The 22,199-nt window shown below is 40.3% G+C and overlaps 1 long non-coding RNA gene across 2 annotated transcripts; it reads right to left on the bottom strand.

Moving 5' to 3' along the window:
• Positions 1–6: 6 nt before the first annotated feature.
• On the bottom strand, positions 7–22,190 carry LOC139748454 (uncharacterized). 2 transcript variants are annotated; one of them, XR_011712680.1, is made up of 16 exons: positions 21,914–22,190; positions 21,260–21,392; positions 19,949–20,408; positions 19,288–19,420; positions 18,630–18,762; positions 18,302–18,434; positions 17,319–17,450; positions 16,991–17,123; positions 16,663–16,795; positions 16,335–16,467; positions 16,007–16,139; positions 15,679–15,811; positions 15,351–15,483; positions 15,023–15,155; positions 14,695–14,827; positions 7–142 (listed from the first exon to the last, which is right to left on the bottom strand). It is a non-coding gene; the product is annotated as an uncharacterized lncRNA (long non-coding RNA). The 2 variants fall into 2 exon arrangements; XR_011712681.1 differs by lacking the exons at positions 21,260–21,392; positions 21,914–22,190 and adding an exon at positions 20,932–21,221.
• Between the last annotated feature and the right edge of the window lie 9 nt (positions 22,191–22,199).

Raw genomic sequence — 22,199 nt, 5'->3', positions numbered from 1 at the left:
GAGATCGTTCCTGCTATGGGACTGCCACGGGTGGTGAAGACATCCACTTCCATGTAGTTTGCACGCCAACTTTCCTTACATTCTGATCTACACCATCTAGTAGGAACTCCCGGGTTATGCTGTCTAGTGAGTGGCCATTCACCTGCAAAGTGAAATGCTTAACCAAAAGCAACCACATACTTTTTCTTTCATACTATTCGCCATTTCCCGCATTAGCGAGGTAGCGTTAAGAACAGAGGACTGGGCCTTTGAGGGATTATCCTCACTTGGCCCCCTTCTCTGTTCCTTCTTTTGGAAAAAAAAAAACATATAACACATACTATTGATTATATTCCTTTACCCCAACATGTCAGAACCCCTAAACTCTATTTCCTCAACTATTCCTATTATTACCACTGAACACCACTCATCTACAGCTATGCCTGCTAGTTTGTCTACAATTATGAAGGCCAACACGACAGTTTTTGGTTCCCAGTTATATGTATTAAATCATGAGCATACAGCCTTGGTTTGCTCACATACATTGACTTAAAGTGCAGGAATATACGAGTTAGCCAACTGTGCACGTGATCCATTCGATAAACAGGAAACCAAATATAGACATCCTATGTATATAACACAACATGTTTAGTAGCCAGTATAAAGCAGTATTAGCCATATAAAGGACACCAGTTTCATACTGGTTTGCAATGCAAGAAGTATGCCTACTTGAATCCACATTTACAAAGTGATATCCCCTCAAATTCTCAAAAAAATTTCCATTGGTTTAATAATCTTTTTAACATATACTTTCCCAGGAATACTCAACAAACTTATACCTCTGTAATTTGAACACTCACCTTTATCATCCCCTTTGCCTTTGTACAACAGTGCTATGCATGCATTCCGCCAATCCTCAGGCACTGCACCATGAACCAAACATACATTGAATATCCTCACCAACCAGTCAACAACATGGTCACCCCCTTTTTTAATAAATTCCACTGCAATGCCATCCAAGTATATATATACAAACACAAATGTACATAAGCTCTTAAAATACATTATTCATTATAAATTTTACAATTTGTAACATTCAAAATATAACAGCAATAAACCTTGCAAAAAACATAATACATTTGAAAACAGTAATACACATGATAATATAACACCAATAAACATCATATTAATATTATTCAATTAATACACATCAGCAAATAATAAAATCATCTACAATAGTATACAATAAATGCAAATATTTCACTATATATAGCAATTACAATATACCTTATAATATGAAAGTTACACTTATGCTAATATACAAGTAAGACACATACTAACATACTACTTATAATCATATCAAACTAATACGCTTAACATTCAATACAAATGCAACTGTAATTAAACAAATAATACAGTTGAAATACAACAAATACACCTAAGAGAATATACACAAAATATACATATAAAAATAACACACCTATCAATATCAAGCAAAAATTTAAATCTATACATCAATATTTTTAACTTTCTAAAATGGGAAACAGAAGAAGGAGTCACGCGGGGAGTGCTCATCCTCCTCGAAGGCTCAGACTGGGGGTGTCTAAATGTGTGTGGATGTAACCAAGATTTGAAAAAAGGAGAGATAGGTAGTATGTTTGAGGAAAGGAACCTGGATGTTTTGGCTCTAATGAAATGAAGCTCAAGGGTAAAGGGGAAGAGTGGTTTGGGAATGTCTTGGGAGTAAAGTCAGGGGTTAGTGAGAGGACAAGAGCAAGGGAAGGAGTAGCAGTACTCCTGAAACAGGAGTTGTGGGAGTATGTGATAGAATGTAAGAAAGTAAATTCTCGATTAATATGGGTAAAACTGAAAGTTGATGGAGAGAGATGGGTGATTATTGGTGCATATGCACCTGGGCATGAGAAGAAAGATCATGGGAGGCAAGTGTTTTGGGAGCAGCTGAATGAGTGTGTTAGCGGTTTTGATGCACGAGACCGGGTTATAGTGATGGGTGATTTGAATGCAAAGGTGAGTAATGTGGCAGTTGAGGGAATAATTGGTATACATGGGGTGTTCAGTGTTGTAAATGGAAATGGTGAAGAGCTTGTAGATTTATGTGCTGAAAAAGGACTGGTGATTGGGAATACCTGGTTTAAAAAGCGAGATATACATAAGTATACGTATGTAAGTAGGAGAGATGGCCAGAGAGCGTTATTGGATTATGTGTTAATTGACAGGCGCGCGAAAGAGAGACTTTTGGATGTTAATGTGCTGAGAGGTGCAACTGGAGGGATGTCTGATCATTATCTTGTGGAGGCTAAGGTGAAGATTTGTATGGGTTTTCAGAAAAGAAGAGTGAATGTTGGGGTGAAGAGGGTGGTGAGAGTAAGTGAGCTTGGGAAGGAGACTTGTGTGAGGAAGTACCAGGAGAGACTGAGTACAGAATGGAAAAAGGTGAGAACAATGGAAGTAAGGGGAGTGGGGGAGGAATGGGATGTATTTAGGGAATCAGTGATGGATTGCGCAAAAGATGCTTGTGGCATGAGAAGAGTGGGAGGTGGGTTGATTAGAAAGGGTAGTGAGTGGTGGGATGAAGAAGTAAGATTATTAGTGAAAGAGAAGAGAGAGGCATTTGGATGATTTTTGCAGGGAAAAAATGCAATTGAGTGGGAGATGTATAAAAGAAAGAGACAGGAGTTCAAGAGAAAGGTGCAAGAGGTGAAAAAGAGAGCAAATGAGAGTTGGGGTGAGAGAGTATCATTAAATTTTAGGGAGAATAAAAAGATGTTCTGGAAGGAGGTAACTAAAGAGCGTAAGACAAGGGAGCAAATGGGAACTTCAGTGAAGGGCGCAAATGGGGAGGTGATAACAAGTAGTGGTGATGTGAGAAGGACATGGAGCGAGTATTTTGAAGGTTTGTCAAATGTGTTTGATGATAGAGTGGCAGATATAGGGTGTTTTGGTCGAGGTGGTGTGCAAAGTGAGAGGGTTAGGGAAAATGATTTGGTAAACAGAGAAGAGGTAGTAAAAGCTTTGCGGAAGATGAAAGCCGGCAAGGCAGCAGGTTTGGATGGTATTGCAGTGGAATCTATTAAAAAAGGGGGTGACTATATTGTTGACTGGTTGGTAAGGTTATTTAATGTATGTATGACTCATGGTGAGGTGCCTGAGGATTGGCGGAATGCGTGCATAGTGCCATTGTACAAAGGCAAAGGGGATAAGAGTGAGTGCTCAAATTACAGAGGTATAAGTTTGTTGAGTATTCCTGGTAAATTATATGGGAGGGTATTGATTGAGAGGGTGAAGGCATGTACAGAGCATCAGATTGGGGAAGAGCAGTGTGGTTTCAGAAGTGGTAGAGGATGTGTGGATCAGGTGTTTGCTTTGAAGAATGTATGTGAGAAATACTTAGAAAAGCAAATGGATTTGTATGTAGCATTTATGGATCTGGAGAAGGCATATGATAGAGTTGATAGAGATGCTCTGAGGAAGGTATTAAGAATATATGGTGTGGGAGGCAAGTTGTTAGATGCAGTGAAAAGTTTTTATCGAGGATGTCAGGAATGTGTATGTGTAGGAAGAGAGGAAAGTGATTGGTTCTCAGTGAATGTAGGTTTGCAGCAGGGGTGTGTGATGTCGCCATGGTTGTTTAATTTGTTTATGGATGGGGTTGTTAGGGAGGTGAATGCAAGAGTTTTGGAAAGAGGGGCAAGTATGAAGTCTGTTGTGGATGAGAGAGCTTGGGAAGTGAGTCAGTTGTTGTTCGCTGATGATACAGTGCTGGTGGCTGATTCATGTGAGAAACTGCAGAAGCTGGTGACTGAGTTTGGTAAAGTGTGTGAAAGAAGAAAGTTAAGAGTAAATGTGAATAAGAGCAAGGTTATTAGGTACAGTAGGGTTGAGGGTCAAGTCAACTGGGAGGTAAGTTTGAATGGAGAAAAACTGGAGGAAGTAAAGTGTTTTAGATATCTGGGAGTGGATCTGGCAGCGGATGGAACCATGGAAGCGGAAGTGAATCATAGGGTGGGGGAGGGGGCGAAAATCCTGGGAGCCTTGAAGAATGTGTGGAAGTCGAGAACATTATCTCGGAAAGCAAAAATGGGTATGTTTGAAGGAATAGTGGTTCCAACAATGTTGTATGGTTGCGAGGCGTGGGCTATGGATAGAGCTGTGCGCAGGAGGGTGGATGTGCTGGAAATGAGATGTTTGAGGACAATGTGTGGTGTGAGGTGGTTTGATCGAGTAAGTAATGTAAGGGTAAGAGAGATGTGTGGAAATAAAAAGAGCGTGGTTGAGAGAGCAGAAGAGGGTGTTTTGAAATGGTTTGGGCACATGGAGAAAATGAGTGAGGAAAGATTGACCAAGAGGATATATGTGTCAGAGGTGGAGGGAACGAGGAGAAGGGGGAGACCAAATTGGAGGTGGAAAGATGGAGTGAAAAAGATTTTGAGTGATTGGGGCCTGAACATGCAGGAGGGTGAAAGGCGGGTAAGGAATAGAGTGAATTGGATCGATGTGGTATACCGGGGTTGATGTGCTGTCAGTGGATTGAATCAGGGCATGTGAAGCGTCTCGGCTAAACCATGGAAAGTTCTGTGGGGCCTGGATGTGGAAAGGGAGCTGTGGTTTCAGGCATTATTGCGTGACAGCTGGAGACTGAGTGTGAACGAATGGGACCTTTGTTGTCTTTTCCTAGTGCTACCTCACACACATGAGGGGGGAGGGGGATGGTATTCCATGTGTGGCGAGGTGGCGATGGGAATGAATAGGGGCAGACAGTGTGAATTGTGTGCATGGGTATATATATATGTGTCTGTGTGTGTATATATATGTGTACATTGAGATGTATAGGTATGTATATTTGCGTGTGTGGGCGTGTGTGTGTGTACATTGTGTATGGGGGTGGGTTGTGCCATTTCTTTCGTCTCTTTCCTTGCGCTACCTCGCAAACGTGGGAGACAGCGACAAAGCAAAATAAAAAAAATAAATAAATCAATAAATCAATACGCTTACCATTCTAAACTAAATAAACATTAGATTATCATTTATACTCATCATTTCAAACTAATGCGCATGATAATATCATCGTAATACACTTCAACATATAACATCAATACCCATCGCAATATACAAGTAATACACCTCATCATATCAAACCTTGCATGTAGGTTTGCGGCAGGGGTGTATGATGTCGCCATGGTTGTTTAATTTGTTTATGGATGGGGTTGTTAGGGAGGTGAATGCAAGAGTTTTGGAAAGAGGGGCAAGTATGAAGTCTGTTGGGGATAAGAGAGCTTGGGAAGTGAGTCAGTTGTTGTTCGCTGATGATACAGCGCTGGTGGCTGATTCATGTGAGAAACTGCAGAAGCTGGTGACTGAGTTTGGTAAAGTGTGTGAAAGAAGAAAGTTAAGAGTAAATGTGAATAAGAGCAAGGTAATTAGGTACAGTACGGTTGAGGGTCAAGTCAATTGGGAGGTAAGTTTGAATGGAGAAAAACTGGAGGAAGTAAAGTGTTTTAGATATCTGGGAGTGGATCTGGCAGCAGATGGAACCATGGAAGTGGAAATGGATCATAGGGTGGGGAAGGGGGCGAAAATCCTGGGAGCCTTGAAGAATGTGTGGAAGTCAAGAACATTATCTCGGAAAGCAAAAATGGATATGTTTGAAGGAATAGTGGTTCCAACAATGTTGTATGGTTGCGAGGCGTGGGCTATGGATAGAGTTGTGCGCAGGAAGATGGATGTGCTGGAAGTGAGATGTTTGAGGACAATGTGTGGTGAGGTGGTTTGATCGAGTAAGTAACGTAAGGGTAAGAGAGATGTGTGGAAATAAAAAGAGTGTGGTTGAGAGAGCAGAAGTGGGTGTTTTGAAATGGTTTGGGCACATGGAGAGAATGAGTGAGGAAAGATTGACCAAGAGGATATATGTGTCGGAGGTGGAGGGAACGAGAAGTGGGAGATCAAATTGGAGGTGGAAAGATGTAGTGAAAAAGATTTTGTGTGATCGAGGCCTGAACATGCAGGAGGGTGAAAGGAGGGCAAGGAATAGAGTGAATTGGATCGATGTGGTATACTGGGGTTGACGTGCTGTCAGTGGATTGAATCAGGGCATGTGAAGCGTCTGGGGTAAACCATGGAAAGCTGTGTAGGTATGTATATTTGTGTGTGTGGACGTATGTATATACATGTGTATGGGGGTGGTTTGGGCCATTTCTTTCGTCTGTTTCCTTGCGCTACCTCGCAAACGTGGGAGACAGCGGCAAAAAAAAAAAGAAAAAAAAATCAAACCATTACAATATCAAAACTTAGAACGCAATACAGTGAATGTTGTAAAATAAATTTCAACCAATACACATCATATCAATGGAATTTCACTCAGAACATACAAAATCTTTAAACTTTGAAACTATCATTTCAAATATTACCTAATAAACCTCATATCAAACTAATACATCTAGTAATAAACAATCCAAATTACACAATTCATCAGTATGCATAACAAAAAACCTAACCTCCCTACTACTCGAAAGCTTCTTTAAACTTTACTTTCACTTCACACCCATCACTGACACTAAAACTGCACTAATGTCAGTCAACATGCCGAGCAACACACAACTTTCATTCATTAACACTTATAATACTAAAAATTCACCTCCTATGTCAGGAAGTTACATCTCACTGCCTTATCTTCCATTACATAGGTTACGATAATAACTAACAAATAAATGTGTTATTCTTACTGTGTACATGTCCTGCATCCAAGGTCAGGTCATGCAACGCTTTAATAAATCACTTTAGAAAATACAATGATCTTACATTCATAACATTTCCCATAAGAAAAAGTCATCACCATTTATGCTAAATCAACACTTTCATTTATTCTCAAAACACATATACACACCTACCTATGCAACACATAAATCATTTAATAAAAAGGTACATTACTTATCTAAAAAGTATACTTGGTCAATAAATTAAACATATCCATGTATTGAACTTTTACACATTTGCACCTACTCAATCCCTACATCTAATCATATCAAAATACTACAACCTATATTCTTAACACATCTTATAATGATATTTTCCAATTAATATAACACAACAGTAACGCACAAAATATTCTTCTACCTCAAGAAACAATAACAATCCTATGACAGCTTAATTTCTACTCTTCAACAAGTTACATTTGAAATGCACTTACGTCAACCAACACCACAACAAACACAACTTACACCCTACATTTCGATTAATAATAATTTACCTCCAACATAAGGTCTGATAAGGTTTCAAGAGATTAGGTGGACTTTTTATATCAAATATATAATTTTACATTCTCTGAAATCTATACATTTCACCTACTGTTCATTTAATATAACCATAACCATTTTACACTTAACAACATTATCAATTAACACTTACATTCATATTCTCCATCTCAAGACATTCTCAAGACATTCCATACGACATTTATACAAGATAACTCAACAAATCACGTAAAATAATAATTTCTTTATGTGATACTTGGTAAATTTTAAATCTAACACTGGCAAATATTGCAGTTCATACATTCTTACCTCCTCCTTCAATAAACATTACCAAATACATTTTAACTACATTCAAAGTCAGTAACTTATAACATTAACAAAAGGAAATAATTATTGATTCAAAAACACTAACCAGGCACATACATTTTCACATAGCCTACCTCAGTTAATCTATCTTCTACTGCAATATACAATCCACACCCTTCACTCACAAATACTAATAAAAAAGAAGTGTCAAAATGGCAATTAAAATTATTCCTACTACACTCATAATCATATTTCAACAGCTATGTGAACTCTTGTCAGGTTTCAATAACTTTTCTTGAATTTATAAAGCAGCAGGGATGTGTGATGTCTCCATGGTTGTTTAATTTGTTTATGGATGGGGTTGTTAGGGAGGTGAATGCAAGAGTTTTGGAAAGAGGGGCAATTATGCAGTCTGTGGTGGATGAGAGAGCGTGGGAAGTGAGTCAGTTGTCGTTTGCTGATGATACAGCGCTGGTGGCTGATTCATGTGAGAAACTGCAAAAGCTGGTGACTGAGTTTGGTAAAGTGTGTGAGAGAAGAAAGTTGAGAGTAAATGTGAATAAGAGCAAGGTTATTAGGTACAGTAGGGTTGGGGGTTAAGTCAATTGGGAGGTAAGTTTGAATGGAGAAAAAGTGGAGGAAGTGAAGTGTTTTAGATATCTGGGAGTGGATCTGGCAGTGGATGGAACCATGGAAGTGGAAGTGAATCATAGGGTGGGGGAGGGGGCGAAAATTCTGGGAGCGTTAAAGAGTGTGTGGAAGTCGAAAACATTATCTCGGAGAGCAAAAATGGGTATGTTTGAAGGAATAGTGGTTCCAACAATGTTGCGAGGCGTGGGCTATGGATAAGAGTTGTGCGCAGGAGGGTGGATGTGCTGGAAATGAGATGTTTAAGGACAATATGTGGAGAGGTGGTTTGATCGAGTAAGTAATGTAAGGGTAAGAGAGATGTGTGGAAATAAAAAGTGTGGTTGAGAGAGCAGAAGAGGGTGTTTTGAAATGGTTTGGTCACTTGGAGAGAATGAGTGAGGAAACATTGACCAAGAGGATAATGTGACAGAGGTGGAGGGAACGAGAAGAAGTGGAAGACCAAATTGGAGGTGGAAAGATGAAGTAAAAAAAGATTTTGAGTGATTGGGGCCTGAGCATGCAGGAGGGTGAAAGGCGTGCAAGGAATAGAGTGAATTGGAACGATGTGGTATACCGGGGCCGATGTGCTGTCAATGGATTGAACCAGGGCATGTGAAGCGTCTGGGGTAAACCATGGAAAGTTCTGTGGGGCCTGGATGTGGAAAGGGAGCTGTGGTTTCGGTGCATTATTACATGACAGCTAGAGACTGAGTGTGAACGAATGGGGCCTTTGTTGTCTTTCCTAGCACTACCTCACACACGAGGGGGGAGGGGGTTGTTATTACATGTATGGCGAGTTGGCGATGGGAATGAATAAAGGCAGACAGTATGAAGTATGTACATGTGTATATATGTATATGTCTGTGTGTGTATATACATGTATACGTTGGGATGTAGAGGTATGTATATTTGCGTGTGTGGAGGTGTATGTATATACATGTGTATGTGGGTGGGTTGGGCCATTCTTTCGTCTGTTTCCTTGCGCTACCTCGCTAATGCAGGAGACAGCGACAAAGCAAAATAATAATAATATAACATATATAAACATTGCCACAAGCATCTTTTGCGCAATCCATCACTGATTCCCTAAATACATCCCATTCCTCCCCTACTCCCCTTACTTCCATTGTTCTCACCTTTTTCCATTCTGTACTCAGTCTCTCCTGGTACTTCCTCACACAAGTCTCCTTCCCAAGCTCACTTACTCTCACCACCCTCTTCACCCCAACATTCACTCTTCTTTTCTGAAAACCCATACAAATCTTCACCTTAGCCTCCACAAGATAATGATCAGACATCCCTCCAGTTGCACCTCTCAGCATATTTACATCCAAAAGTCTCTCTTTCGCGCGCCTGTCAATTAACACGTAATCCAATAACGCTCTCTGGCCATCTCTCCTACTTACATACGTATACTTATGTATATCTCACTTTTTAAACCAGGTATTCCGAATCACCAGTCCTTTTTCAGCACATAAATCTACAAGCTCTTCACCATTTCCATTTACAACACTGAACACCCCATGTATACCAATTATCCCCTCAACTGCCACATTACTCACCTTTGCATTCAAATCATCCATCACTATAACCCGGTCGCGCGCATCAAAACCACTAACACACTCATTCAGCTGCTCCCAAAACACTTGCCTCTCATGATCTTTCTTCTCATGCCCAGGTGCATATGCACCAATAATCATCCATCTCTCTCCATCCACTTTCAGTCTTACCCATATCAATCGAGAATTTACTTTCTTACATTCTATCACATACTCCCACAACTCCTGTTTCAGGAGTACTGCTACTCCTTCCCTTGCTCTTGTCCTCTCACTAACCCCTGACTTTACTCCCAAGACATTCCCAAACCACTCTTCCCCTTTACCCTTGAGCTTCGTTTCACTCAGAGCCAAAACATCCAGATTCCTTTCCTCAAACATACTACCTATCTCTCCTTTTTTCACATCTTGGTTACATCCACACACATTTAGACACACATGAGACACACATGAGAAGCGTGGGAGGTGGGTTGATTAGAAAGGGTAGTGAGTGGTGGGATGAAGAGGTAAGATTATTAGTGAAAGAGAAGAGAGAGGCATTTGGACGATTTTTGCAGGGAAAAAATGAAATTGAGTGGGAGATGTATAAAAGAAAGAGACAGGAGGTCAAGAGAACGGTGCAAGAGGTGAAAAAGAGGGCAAATGAGAGTTGGGGTGAGAGAGTATCATTAAATTTTAGGGAGAATAAAAAGATCTTCTGGAAGGAGGTAAATAAAGTGCGTAAGACAAGGGAGCAAATGGGAACTTCAGTGAAGGGCGCTAATGGGGAGGTGATAACAAGTAGTGGTGATGTGAGAAGGAGATGGAGTGAGTATTTTGAAGGTTTGTTGAATGTGTTTGATGATAGAGTGGCAGATATAGGGTGTCTTGGTCGAGGTGGTGTGCAAAGTGAGAGGGTTGGGGAAAATGATTTGGTAAACAGAGAAGAGGTAGTAAAAGCTTTGCGGAAGATGAAAGCCGGCAAGGCAGCAAGTTTGGATGGTATTGCAGTGGAATTTATTAAAAAAGGGGGTGACTGTATTGTTGACTGGTTGGTAAGGTTATTTAATGTATGTATGACTCATGGTGAGGTGCCTGAGGATTGGCAGAATGCATGCATAGTGCCATTGTACAAAGGCAAAGGGGATAAGAGTGAGTGCTCAAATTACAGAGGTATAAGTTTGTTGAGTATTCCTGGTAAATTATATGGGAGGGTATTGATTGAGAGGGTGAAGGCATGTACAGAGCATCAGATTGGGGAAGAGCAGTGTGGTTTCAGAAGTAGTAGAGGATGTGTGGATCAGGTGTTTGCTTTGAAGAATGTATGTGAGAAATACTTAGAAAAGCAAATGGATTTGTATGTAGCATTTATGGATCTGGAGAAGGCATATGATAGAGTTGATAGAGATGCTCTGTGGAAGGTATTAAGAATATATGGTGTGGGTGGCAAGTTGTTAGAAGCAGTGAAAAGTTTTTATCGAGGATGTAAGGCATGTGTACGTGTAGGAAGAGAGGAAAGTGATTGGTTCTCAGTGAATGTAAGTTTGTGGCAGGGGTGTGTGATGTCTCCATGGATGTTTAATTTGTTTATGGATGGGGTTGTTAGGGAGATGAATGCAAGAGTTTAGGAAAGAGGGGCAAGAATGAAGTCTGTTGTGGATGAGAGAGCTTGGGAAGTGAGTCGGTTGTTGTTTGCTGATGATACAGCACTGGTGGCTGATTCATGTGAGAAACTGCAGAAGCTGGTGACTGAGTTTGGTAAAGTGTGTGAAAGAAGAAAGTTAAGAGTAAATGTGAATAAGAGCAAGGTTATTAGGTACAGTAGGGTTGAGGGTCAAGTCAATTGGGAGGTAAGTTTGAATGGAGAAAAACTGGAGGAAGTAAAGTGTTTTAGATATCTGGGAGTGGATCTGGCAGCGGATGGAACCATGGAAGCGGAAGTGAATCATAGGGTGGGGGAGAGGGTGAAAATCCTGGGAGCCTTGAAGAATGTGTGGAAGTAGAGAACATTATCTCGGAAAGCAAAAATGGGTATGTTTGAAGGAATAGTGGTTCCAACAATGTTGTATGGTTGCGAGGCGTGGGCTATGGATAGAGTTGTGCGCAGAAGGGTGGATGTGCTGGAAATGAGATGTTTGAGGACAATGTGTGGTGTGAGGTGGTTTGATCGAGTAAGTAATGTAAGGGTAAGAGAGATGTGTGGAAATAAAAAGAGCGTGGTTGAGAGAGCAGAAGAGGGTGTTTTGAAATGGTTTGGGCACATGGAGAAAATGAGTGAGGAAAGATTGACCAAGAGGATATATTTGTCGGAGGTGGAGGGAACGAGGAGAAGGGGGAGACCAAATTGGAGGTGGAAAGATGGAGTGAAAAAGATTTTGAGTGATCGGGGCCTGAACATGCAGGAGGGTAAAAGGCAGGCAAGGAATAGAGTGAACTGGATCGATGTGGTATACCGGGGTTGACGTGCTGTCAGTGGATTGAATCAGGGCATGTGAAGCGTCTGGGGTAAACCATGGAAAGATGTGTGGGGCCTGGATGTGGAAAGGGAGCTGTGGTTTCGGGCATTATTGCATGACAACTAGAGACTGAGTGTGAACAAATGGGGCCTTTGTTGTCTTTTCCTAGCGCTACCTCGCACACATGAGGGGGGAGGGGGATGGTATTCCATGTGTGGCGAGGTGGCGATGGGAATGAATAAAGGCAGACAGTGTGAATTGTGTGCATGGGTATATATGTATGTGTCTGTGTGTGTATATATATGTGTACATTGAGATGTATAGGTATGTATATTTGCGTGTGTGGACGTGTATGTATATACATGTGTATGGGGGTGGGTTGGGCCATTTCTTTCGTCTGTTTCCTTGCGCTACCTCGCAAACACAAAGCAAAATAAAAAAAAAAAAAATCAGTGTAACACTATGTGTATGTATGCAGAGAAAACATTGTACATCAGTGAAATACAGTAAAGAAAAAGTGCACTGAAGTGATGCTCACGTTATCCTAACATCCAGTCCTGAACCAGGGTCGGGAAATAACAGACATCCAGGCACAACAATACTGAGGAAATTATTCTACTTTTTTGGCATTTTCTTTGATAAAATATAATACAAACATATTCTGTAAGGATTCTTTTTTCTTCACTGTAAAGGCAAATTTCTGAGGAGCTGCAGCTATAGGATGAACAAGCTGTTAAATTTTGAAGATCAGTTAATAAATTGTATAATGTGTGCAAGGCTAGTTAAAAATGGTATTACTGAAATGATGGCATCCCACTGGACTGTGAATGGAGTATCTTTTAACTCGAGAATAAAATTTTTAAATTCAACTCACACTCAACATTGGAATAAGGATTTTCCATTTATTCACACAGTTTTTAATTCATATGGTGAAATCATGAATTTGGTTTGTTACTTAAGAATCACCTACCTCTTATCAAATTGGAATCTGAACCAAAAGTATGCCAAACCTTTGAAATTGAGCCTTCATTTTATCAGTGGGGTTTTCAAGGCCAATTCTAGCAGTTGTCCATCATAATAATGCACTTACTCACAGATAAGAGCAGAGGACAGTCCCTGATTTTACATATGCCCCAATAAGATCTAACAAAACCTAACCTAGCATTTCCTTTCCTTTTACAAACGTAATATAAAAAAATTCATAACTCCTTACACCAAGTACTGAGCAGATTTTAGATATACACAGACAATGTCCCACAGCAGTCAAGATTTAATGAAACATACCAACATTAAAGTTGTCAACTAACTGGGACCAAATGGCTGCTTGTTAGGCAGTGGCATGAAAAGCCATCAAGTCTGTTTGACGACATTCACCAGCAGTTGGTGTGATGCTGTCATGAGTTCCTCTAGGATGTTTATATAAGTTCTGCTGACTTTCTGCAAGTATTTCACCTAAGTTTACATTAATCAACTCCACACTTTCCTTGATTTTCATAACCTTTATGAATATTGCCTACTATCCCTGGGGATAGGGGAGAAAGAATACTTCCCACGCATTCCTCATGTGTCGTAGAAGGCGACTAAAGGGAACGGGAGCGGGGGGCCAGAAACCCTCCCCTCCTTGTATTTTAACTTTCTAAAAGGGGAAACAGAAGAAGGAGTCACGCGAAGAGTTCTCATCCTCCTCGATGGCTCAAATTGGGGTGTCTAAATGTGTGTGGATGTAACCAAGATGAGAAAAAAGGAGAGATAGGTAGTATGTTTGAGGAAAGGAACCTGCATGTTTAGTGAGAGAACAAGAGCAAGGGAAGGAGTAGCACTACTCCTGAATCAGGAGTTGTGGGAGTATGTGATAGAGTGTAAGAAAGTAAATTCTAGATTGATATGGGTAAAACTGAAAGTTGATGGAGAGAGATGAGTGATTATTGGTGCATATGCACCTGGGCATGAGAAGAAAGATCATGAGAGGCAATTGTTTTGGGAGTAGCTGAATGTGTTAGTGGTTTTGATGCACAAGACCAGGTTATCGTGATGGGTGATTTGAATGCAAAGGTGAGTAATGTGGCAGTTGAGGGAATAATTACTATACATGGAGTGTTCAGTGTTGTAAATGGAAATGGTGAAGAGCTTGTAGATTTATGTGCTGAAAAGGACTGGTGATTGGGAATACCTGGTTTAAAAAGTGAGATATACATAAGTATACGTATGTAAGTAGGAGAGATGGCCAGAAAGCGTTATTGGATTACGTGTTAATTGATAGACGCACGAGAGACTTTTGGATGTTAATGTGCTGAGAGGTGTCACTGGAGGGATGTCTGATCATTATCTTGTGGAGGCTGAGGTGAAGATTTGTGGGGGTTTTCAGAAAAGAAGAGAGAATGATGGGGTGAAGAGAGTGGTGAGAGTAAGTGAGCTTCGGAAGGAGACTTGTGTTTTAGTTTAAATCCCCTTTGGCGCCGCCAAAGGCAATTACAGAGGCATAGAGGCATCAAAAGGGAAAGAAACATTTGAAAAGATTACTTTAAGACCACTTTGGGGATGCCAAAGGGCAAGAGCATTGCGTGGAGGCATCCAAAAATTTAGAGGAAAATTGAAGGAGTAATCTAAATCCCCTTTGGCGTCTTCAAAGGCCTTCAAGGGAGAATAGTGGCATCTAAAGGGAAGGAGACAAATTAAAAGTTTACTTAAAAGACACTTTGGGGGTGCCAAAGTCCAATACAATTACATGATGGCATCCAAAAATAAACATACAAATTAATGATTTAGTTTAAATCCCCTTTGGCGCCGCCAAAGGCAATTACAGGGGCATAGAGGCATCAAAAGGGAAAGAAACATTTGGAAAGCTTACTTTTAGACCACTTTGGGGATGCCAAAGGGCAAGAGAATTGCGTGGAGGCATCCAAAAATTTAGAGGAAAATTGAAGGAGTAATCTAAATCCCCTTTGGCGTCTTCAAAGGCCTTTACAGGAGAATAGTGGCATCTGAAGGGAAAGAGACAAATTAAAAGTTTACTTAAAAGACCCTTTGGGGGTGCCAAAGTCCAATACAGTTACATGATGGCATCCAAAAATAAACATACAAATTAATGATTTAATTTAAATCCCCTTTGGCGCCGCCAAAGGCAATTACAGGGGCATAGAGGCATCAAAAGGGAAAGAAACATTTGGAAAGCTTACTTTAAGACCACTTTGGGGATGCCAAAGGGCAAGAGAATTGCGTGGAGGCATCCAAAAATTTAGAGGAAAATTGAAGGAGTAATCTAAATCCCCTTTGGCGTCTTCAAAGGCCTTCAAGGGAGAATAGTGGCATCTGATGGGAAAGAGACAAATGAAAAGTTTACTTAAAAGACACTTTGAGGGTGCCAAAGTCCAATACAATTACATGATGGCATCCAAAAATAAACACACAAATTAAAGATTTAGTTTAAATCCCCTTTGGCGCCGCCAAAGGCAATTACAGGGGCATAGAGGCATCAAAAGGGAAAGAAACATTTGAAAACATTACTTTAAGACCACTTTGGGGATGCAAAAGGGCAAGAGAATTGCGTGGAGGGATCCAAAAATTTAAAGGAAAATTGAAGGAGTAATCTAAATCCCCTTTGGCGTCTTCAAAGGCCTTCAAGGGAGAATAGTGGCATCTAAAGGGAAAGAGACAAATTAAAAGTTTACTTAAAAGACACTTTGGGGGTGCCAAAGTCCAATACAGTTACATGATGGCATCCAAAAATAAACATACAAATTAATGATTTAGTTTAAATCCCCTTTGGCGCCGCCAAAGGCATTTACAGGGGCATAGAGGCATGAAAAGGGAAAGAAACATTTGGAAAGCTTACTTTAAGACCACTTTGGGGATGCCAAAGGGCAAGAGAATTGCGTGGAGGCATCCAAAAATTTAGAGAAAAATTGAAGGAGTAATCTAAATCCCCTTTGGCGTCTTCAAAGGCCTTTACAGGAGAATAGTGGCATCTGAAGGGAAAGAGACAAATTAAAAGTTTACTTAAAAGACCCTTTGGGGGTGCCAAAGTCCGATACAGTTACATGATGGCATCCAAAAATAAAAATACAAATTAATGATTTAATTTAAATCCCCTTTGGCGCCGCGAAAGGCAATTACAGGGGCATAGAGGCATCAAAAGGGAAAGAAACATTTGGAAAGCTTACTTTAAGACCACTTTGGGGATGCCAAAGGGCAAGAGAATTGCGTGGAGGCATCCAAAAATTTAGAGGAAAATTGAAGGAGTAATCTAAATCCCCTTTGGCGTCTGCAAAGGCCTTCAAGGGAGAATAGTGGCATCTGATGGGAAAGAGACAAATTAAAAGTTTACTTAAAAGACCATTTGGGGGTGCCAAAGTCCAATACAGTTACATGATGGCATCCAAAAATAAACATACAAATTAATGATTTAATTTAAATCCCCTTTGGCGCCGCCAAAGGCAATTACAGGGGCATAGAGGCATCAAAAGGGAAAGAAACATTTGGAAAGCTTACTTTCAGACCACTTTGGGGATGCCAAAGGGCAAGAGAATTGCGTGGAGGCATCCAAAAATTTAGAGGAAAATTGAAGGAGTAATCTAAATCCCCTTTGGCGTCTTCAAAGGCCTTTACAGGAGAATAGTGGCATCTGAAGGGAAGGAGACAAACTAAAAGTTTACTTAAAAGACCCTTTGGGGGTGCCAAAGTCCAATACAATTACATGATGGCATCCAAAAATAAACATACAAATTAAAGATTTAATTTAAATCCCCTTTGGCGCCGCCAAAGGCAATTACAGGGGCATAGAGGCATCAAAAGGGAAAGAAACATTTGGAAAGATTACTTTAAGACCACTTTGGGGATGCCAAAGGGCAAGAGAATTGCGTGGAGGCATCCAAAAATTTAGAGGAAAATTGAAGGAGTAATCTAAATCCCCTTTGGCGTCTTCAAATGCCTTCAAGGGAGAATAGTGGCATCTGATGGGAAAGAGACAAATTAAAAGTTTACTTAAAAGACACTTTGGGGGTGCCAAAGTCCAATACAGTTACATGATGGCATCCAAAAATAAACATACAAATTAATGATTTAGTTTAAATCCCCTTTGGCGCCGCCAAAGGCAATTACAGGGGCATAGAGGCATCAAAAGGGAAAGAAACATTTGGAGAGCTTACTTTAGGACCACTTTGGGGATGCCAAAGGGCAAGAGAATTGCGTGGAGGCATCCAAAATTTAGAGGAAAATTGAAGGAGTAATCTAAATCCCCTTTGGCGTCTTCAAAGGCCTTTACAGGAGAATAGTGGCATCTGAAGGGAAAGAGACAAATTAAAAGTTTACTTAAAAGACACTTTGGGGGTGCCAAAGTCCAATACAGTTACATGATGGCATCCAAAAATAAACACACAAATTAAAGATTTAGTTTAAATCCCCTTTGGTGCCGCCAAAGGCAATTACAGGGGCATAGAGGCATCAAAAGGGAAAGAAACATTTGGAAAGATTACTTTAAGACCACTTTGGGGATGCCAAAGGGCAATAGAATTGCGTGGAGGCATCCAAATATTTAGAGGAAAATTGAAGGAGTAATCTAAATCCCCTTTGGCGTCGTCAAAGGCCTTTACAGGAGAATAGTGGCATCTGAAGGGAAAGAGACAAATTAAAAGTTTACTTAAAAGACACTTTGGGGGTGCCAAAGTCCTATACAGTTACATGATGGCATTCAAAAATAAACACACAAATTAAAGATTTAGTTTAAATCCCCTGTGGCGCCGCCAAAAGCAATTACAGGGGCATAGAGGCATCAAAAGGGAAAGAAACATTTGGAAAGATTACTTTAAGACCACTTTGGGGATGCCAAAGCGCAAGAGAATTGCGTGGAGGCATCCCAAAATTTAAAGGAAAATTGAAGGAGTAATCTAAATCCCCTTTGGCGTCTTCAAAGGCCTTCAAGGGAGAATAGTGGCATCTAAAGGGAAAGAGACAAATTAAAAGTTTACTGAAAAGACCATTTGGGGGTGCCAAAGTCCAATACAGTTACATGATGGCATCCAAAAATAAACATACAAATCAACGATTTAATTTAAATCCCCTTTGGCGCCGCCCAAGGGAATTACAGGGGCATAGAGGCATGAAAAGGGAAAGAAACATTTGGAAAGCTTACTTTAAGACCACTTTGGGGATGACAAAGGGCAAGAGAATTGTGTGGAGGCATCCAAAAATTTAGAGGAAAATTGAAGGAGTAATCTAAATCCCCTTTGGCGACTTCATAGGCCTTTACAGGAGAATAGTGGCATCTGAAGGGAAAAAGACAAATTAAAAGTTTACTTAAAAGACCCTTTGGGGGTGCCAAAGTCCAATACAGTTACATGATGGCATCCAAAAATAAATATACAAATTAATGATTTAATTTACATCCCCTTTGGCGCCGCCAAAGGCAATTACAGGGGCATAGAGGCATCAAAAGGGAAAGAAACATTTGGAAAGCTTACTTTAAGACCACTTTGGGGATGCCAAAGGGCAAGAGAATTGCGTGGAGGCATCCAAAAATTTAAAGGAAAATTGAAGGAGTAATCTAAATCCCCTTTGGCGTCTTCAAAGGCCTTCAAGGGAGTATAGTGGCATCTGATGGGAAAGAGACAAATTAAAAGTTTACTGAAAAGACACTTTGGGGGTGCCAAAGTCCAATACAATTACATGATGGCATCCAAAAATAAACACACAAACTAAAGATTTAGTTTAAATCCCCTTTTGGCGCCGCCAAAGGCAATTACAGGGGCATAGAGGCATCAAAAGGGAAAGAAACATTTGGAAAGCTTACTTTAATGACCACTTTGGGGATGCCAAAGGGCAAGAGAATTGCGTGGAGGCATCCAAAAATTTAGAGGTCAAATTGAAGGAGTAATCTAAATCCCCTTTGCGTCTTCAAATGCCTTCAAGGGAGAATAGTGGCATCTAAAGGGAAAGAGACAAATTAAAAGTTTACTTACAAGACTCCTTTGGGGGTGCCAAAAGTCCAATACAGTACATGATGGCATCCAAAAATATAAACAACACAAATTAAGAATTTGTTAAATCCCCTTTGGCGCGCAATGCAATTACAGGGGGCATAAGAGGCATCAAAAGGAAAGAAACATTTGGAAAGATTACTTTAAGACCACTTTGGGGATGCCAAAGGGCAAGAGAATTGCGTGGAGGCATCCAAAAATTTAGAGGAAAATTGAAGGAGTAATCTAAATCCCCTTTGGCGTCTTCAAATGCCTTCAAGGGAGAATAGTGGCATCTGATGGGAAAGAGACAAATTAAAAGTTTACTTAAAAGACACTTTGGGGGTGCCAAAGTCCAATACAGTTACATGATGGCATCCAAAAATAAACACACAAATTAAAGATTTAGTTTAAATCCCCTTTTGTGCCGCCAAAGGCAATTACAGGGCATAGAGGCATCAAAAGGGAAAGAAACATTTGGAAGATTACTTAAGCCCACTTTGGGGATGCCAAAGGGCAAGAGAATTGCGTGGAGGCGTGGAGGCATCCAAAAATTTAGAGGAAAATTGAAGGAGCAATCTAAATCCCCTTTGGCGGCGTCAAAGGCCTTTACAGGAGAATAGTGGCATCTGAAGGGAAAGAGACAAATTAAAAGTTTACTTAAAAGACACTTTGGGGGTGCCAAAGTCCAATACAGTTACATGATGGCATTCAAAAATAAACACACAAATTAAAGATTTAGTTTAAATCCCCTTTCGCGCCGCCAAAGGCAATTACAGGGGCATAGAGGCATCAAAAGGGAAAGAAACATTTGGAAAGATTACTTTAAGACCACTTTGGGGATGCCAAAGGGCAAGAGAATTGCGTGGAGGCATCCAAAAATTTAAAGGAAAATTGAAGGAGTAATCTAAATCCCCTTTGGCGTCTTCAAAGGCCTTTACAGGAGAATAGTGGAATCTAAAGGGAAAGAGACAAAATAAAAGTTTACTGAAAAGACCATTTGGGGGTGCCAAAGTCCAATACAGTTACATGATGGCATCCAAAAATAAACATACAAATTAATGATTTAATTTAAATCCCCTTTGGCGCCGCCCAAGGAAATTACAGGGGCATAGAGGCATGAAAAGGGAAAGAAACATTTGGAAAGCTTACTTTAAGACCACTTTGGGGATCCTAAGGGCAAGAGAATTGCGTGGAGGCATCCAAAAATTTAGAGGAAAATTGAAGGAGTAATCTAAATCCCCTTTGGCATCTTCAAAGGCCTTTACAGGAGAATAGTGGCATCTGAAGGGAAAGAGACAAATTAAAAGTTTACTTAAAAGACCCTTTGGGGGTGCCAAAGTCCAATACAGTTACATGATGGCATCCAAAAATAAACATACAAATTAATGATTTAATTTAAATCCCCTTTGGCGCCGCCAAAGGCAATTACAGGGGCATAGAGGCATCAAAAGGGAAAGATACATTTGGAAAGCTTACTTTAAGACCACTTTGGGTATGCCAAAGGGCAAGAGAATTGCGTGGAGGCATCCAAAAATTTAAAGGAAAATTGAAGGAGTAATCTAAATCCCGTTTGGCGTCTTCAAAGGCCTTCAAGGGAGAATAGTGGCATCTGATGGGAAAGAGACAAATTAAAAGTTTACTTAAAAGACACTTTGGGGGTGCCAAAGTCCAATACAATTACATGATGGCATCCAAAAATAAACACACAAATTAAAGGTTTAGTTTAAATCCCCTTTGGCGCCGCCAAAGGCAATTACAGGGGCATAGAGGCATCAAAAGGGAAAGAAACATTTGAAAAGATTACTTTAAGACCACTTTGGGGATGCCAAAGGGCAAGAGAATTGCGTGGAGGCATCCAAAAATTTAGAGGAAAATCGAAGGAGTAATCTAAATCCCCTTTGGCGTCTTCAAAGGCCTTCAAGGGAGAATAGTGGCATTTAAAGGGAAAGAGACAAATTAAAAGTTTACTTAAAAGACACTTTGGGGGTGCCAAAGTCCAATACAGTTACATGATGGCATCCAAAAATAAACATACAAATTAATGATTTAGTTTAAATCCCCTTTGGCGCCGCCAAAGGCAATTACAGGGGCATAGAGGCATGAAAAGGGAAAGAAACATTTGGAAAGCTTACTTTAAGACCACTTTGGGGATGCCAAAGGGCAAGAGAATTGCGTGGAGGCATCCAAAAATTTAGAGGAAAATTGAAGGAGTAATCTACATCCCCTTTGGCGTCTTCAAAGGCCTTTACAGGAGAATAGTGGCATCTGAAGGGAAAGAGACAAATTAAAAGTTTACTTAAAAGACCCTTTCGGGGTGCCAAAGGCCAATACAGTTACATGATGGCATCCAAAAATAAAAATACAAATTAATGATTTAATTTAAATCCCCTTTGGCGCCGCCAAAGGCAATTACAGGGGCATCGAGGTATCAAAAGGGAAAGAAACATTTGGAAAGCTTACTTTAAGAACACTTTGGGGATGCCAAAGGGCAAGAGAATTGTGTGGAGGCATCCAAAAATTTAGAGGAAAATTGAAGGAGTAATCTAAATCCCCTTTGGCGTCTGCAAAGGCCTTCAAGGGAGAATAGTGGCATCTGATGGGAGAGACAAATTAAAAGTTTACTTAAAAGACACTTTGGGGGTGCCAAAGTCCAATACAGTTACATGATGGCATCCAAAAATAAACATAAAAATTAATGATTTAATTTAAATCCCCTTTGGTGCCGCCAAAGGCAATTACAGGGGCATAGAGGCATCAAAAGGGAAAGAAACATTTGGAAAGCTTACTTTCAGACCACTTTGGGGATGCCAAAGGGCAAGAGAATTGCGTGGAGGCATCCAAAAATTTAGAGGAAAATTGAAGGAGTAATCTAAATCCCCTTTGGCGTCTTCAAAGGCCTTTACAGGAGAATAGTGGCATCTGAAGGGAAGGAGACAAACTAAAAGTTTACTTAAAAGACCCTTTGGGGGTGCCAAAGTCCAATACAATTACATGATGGCATCCAAAAATAAACATACAAATTAAAGATTTAATTTAAATCCCCTTTGGCGCCGCCAAAGGCAATTACAGGGG

Source organism: Panulirus ornatus, unplaced genomic scaffold (assembly GCF_036320965.1).
Source record: "Panulirus ornatus isolate Po-2019 unplaced genomic scaffold, ASM3632096v1 CTG_3142_pilon, whole genome shotgun sequence".
NCBI classification, from domain to species: Eukaryota; Metazoa; Arthropoda; class Malacostraca; order Decapoda; family Palinuridae; genus Panulirus; species Panulirus ornatus.
The sequence above is the reverse complement of the archived record's forward strand: the minus strand, read 5'-3'. Positions and strand labels throughout refer to the sequence as shown.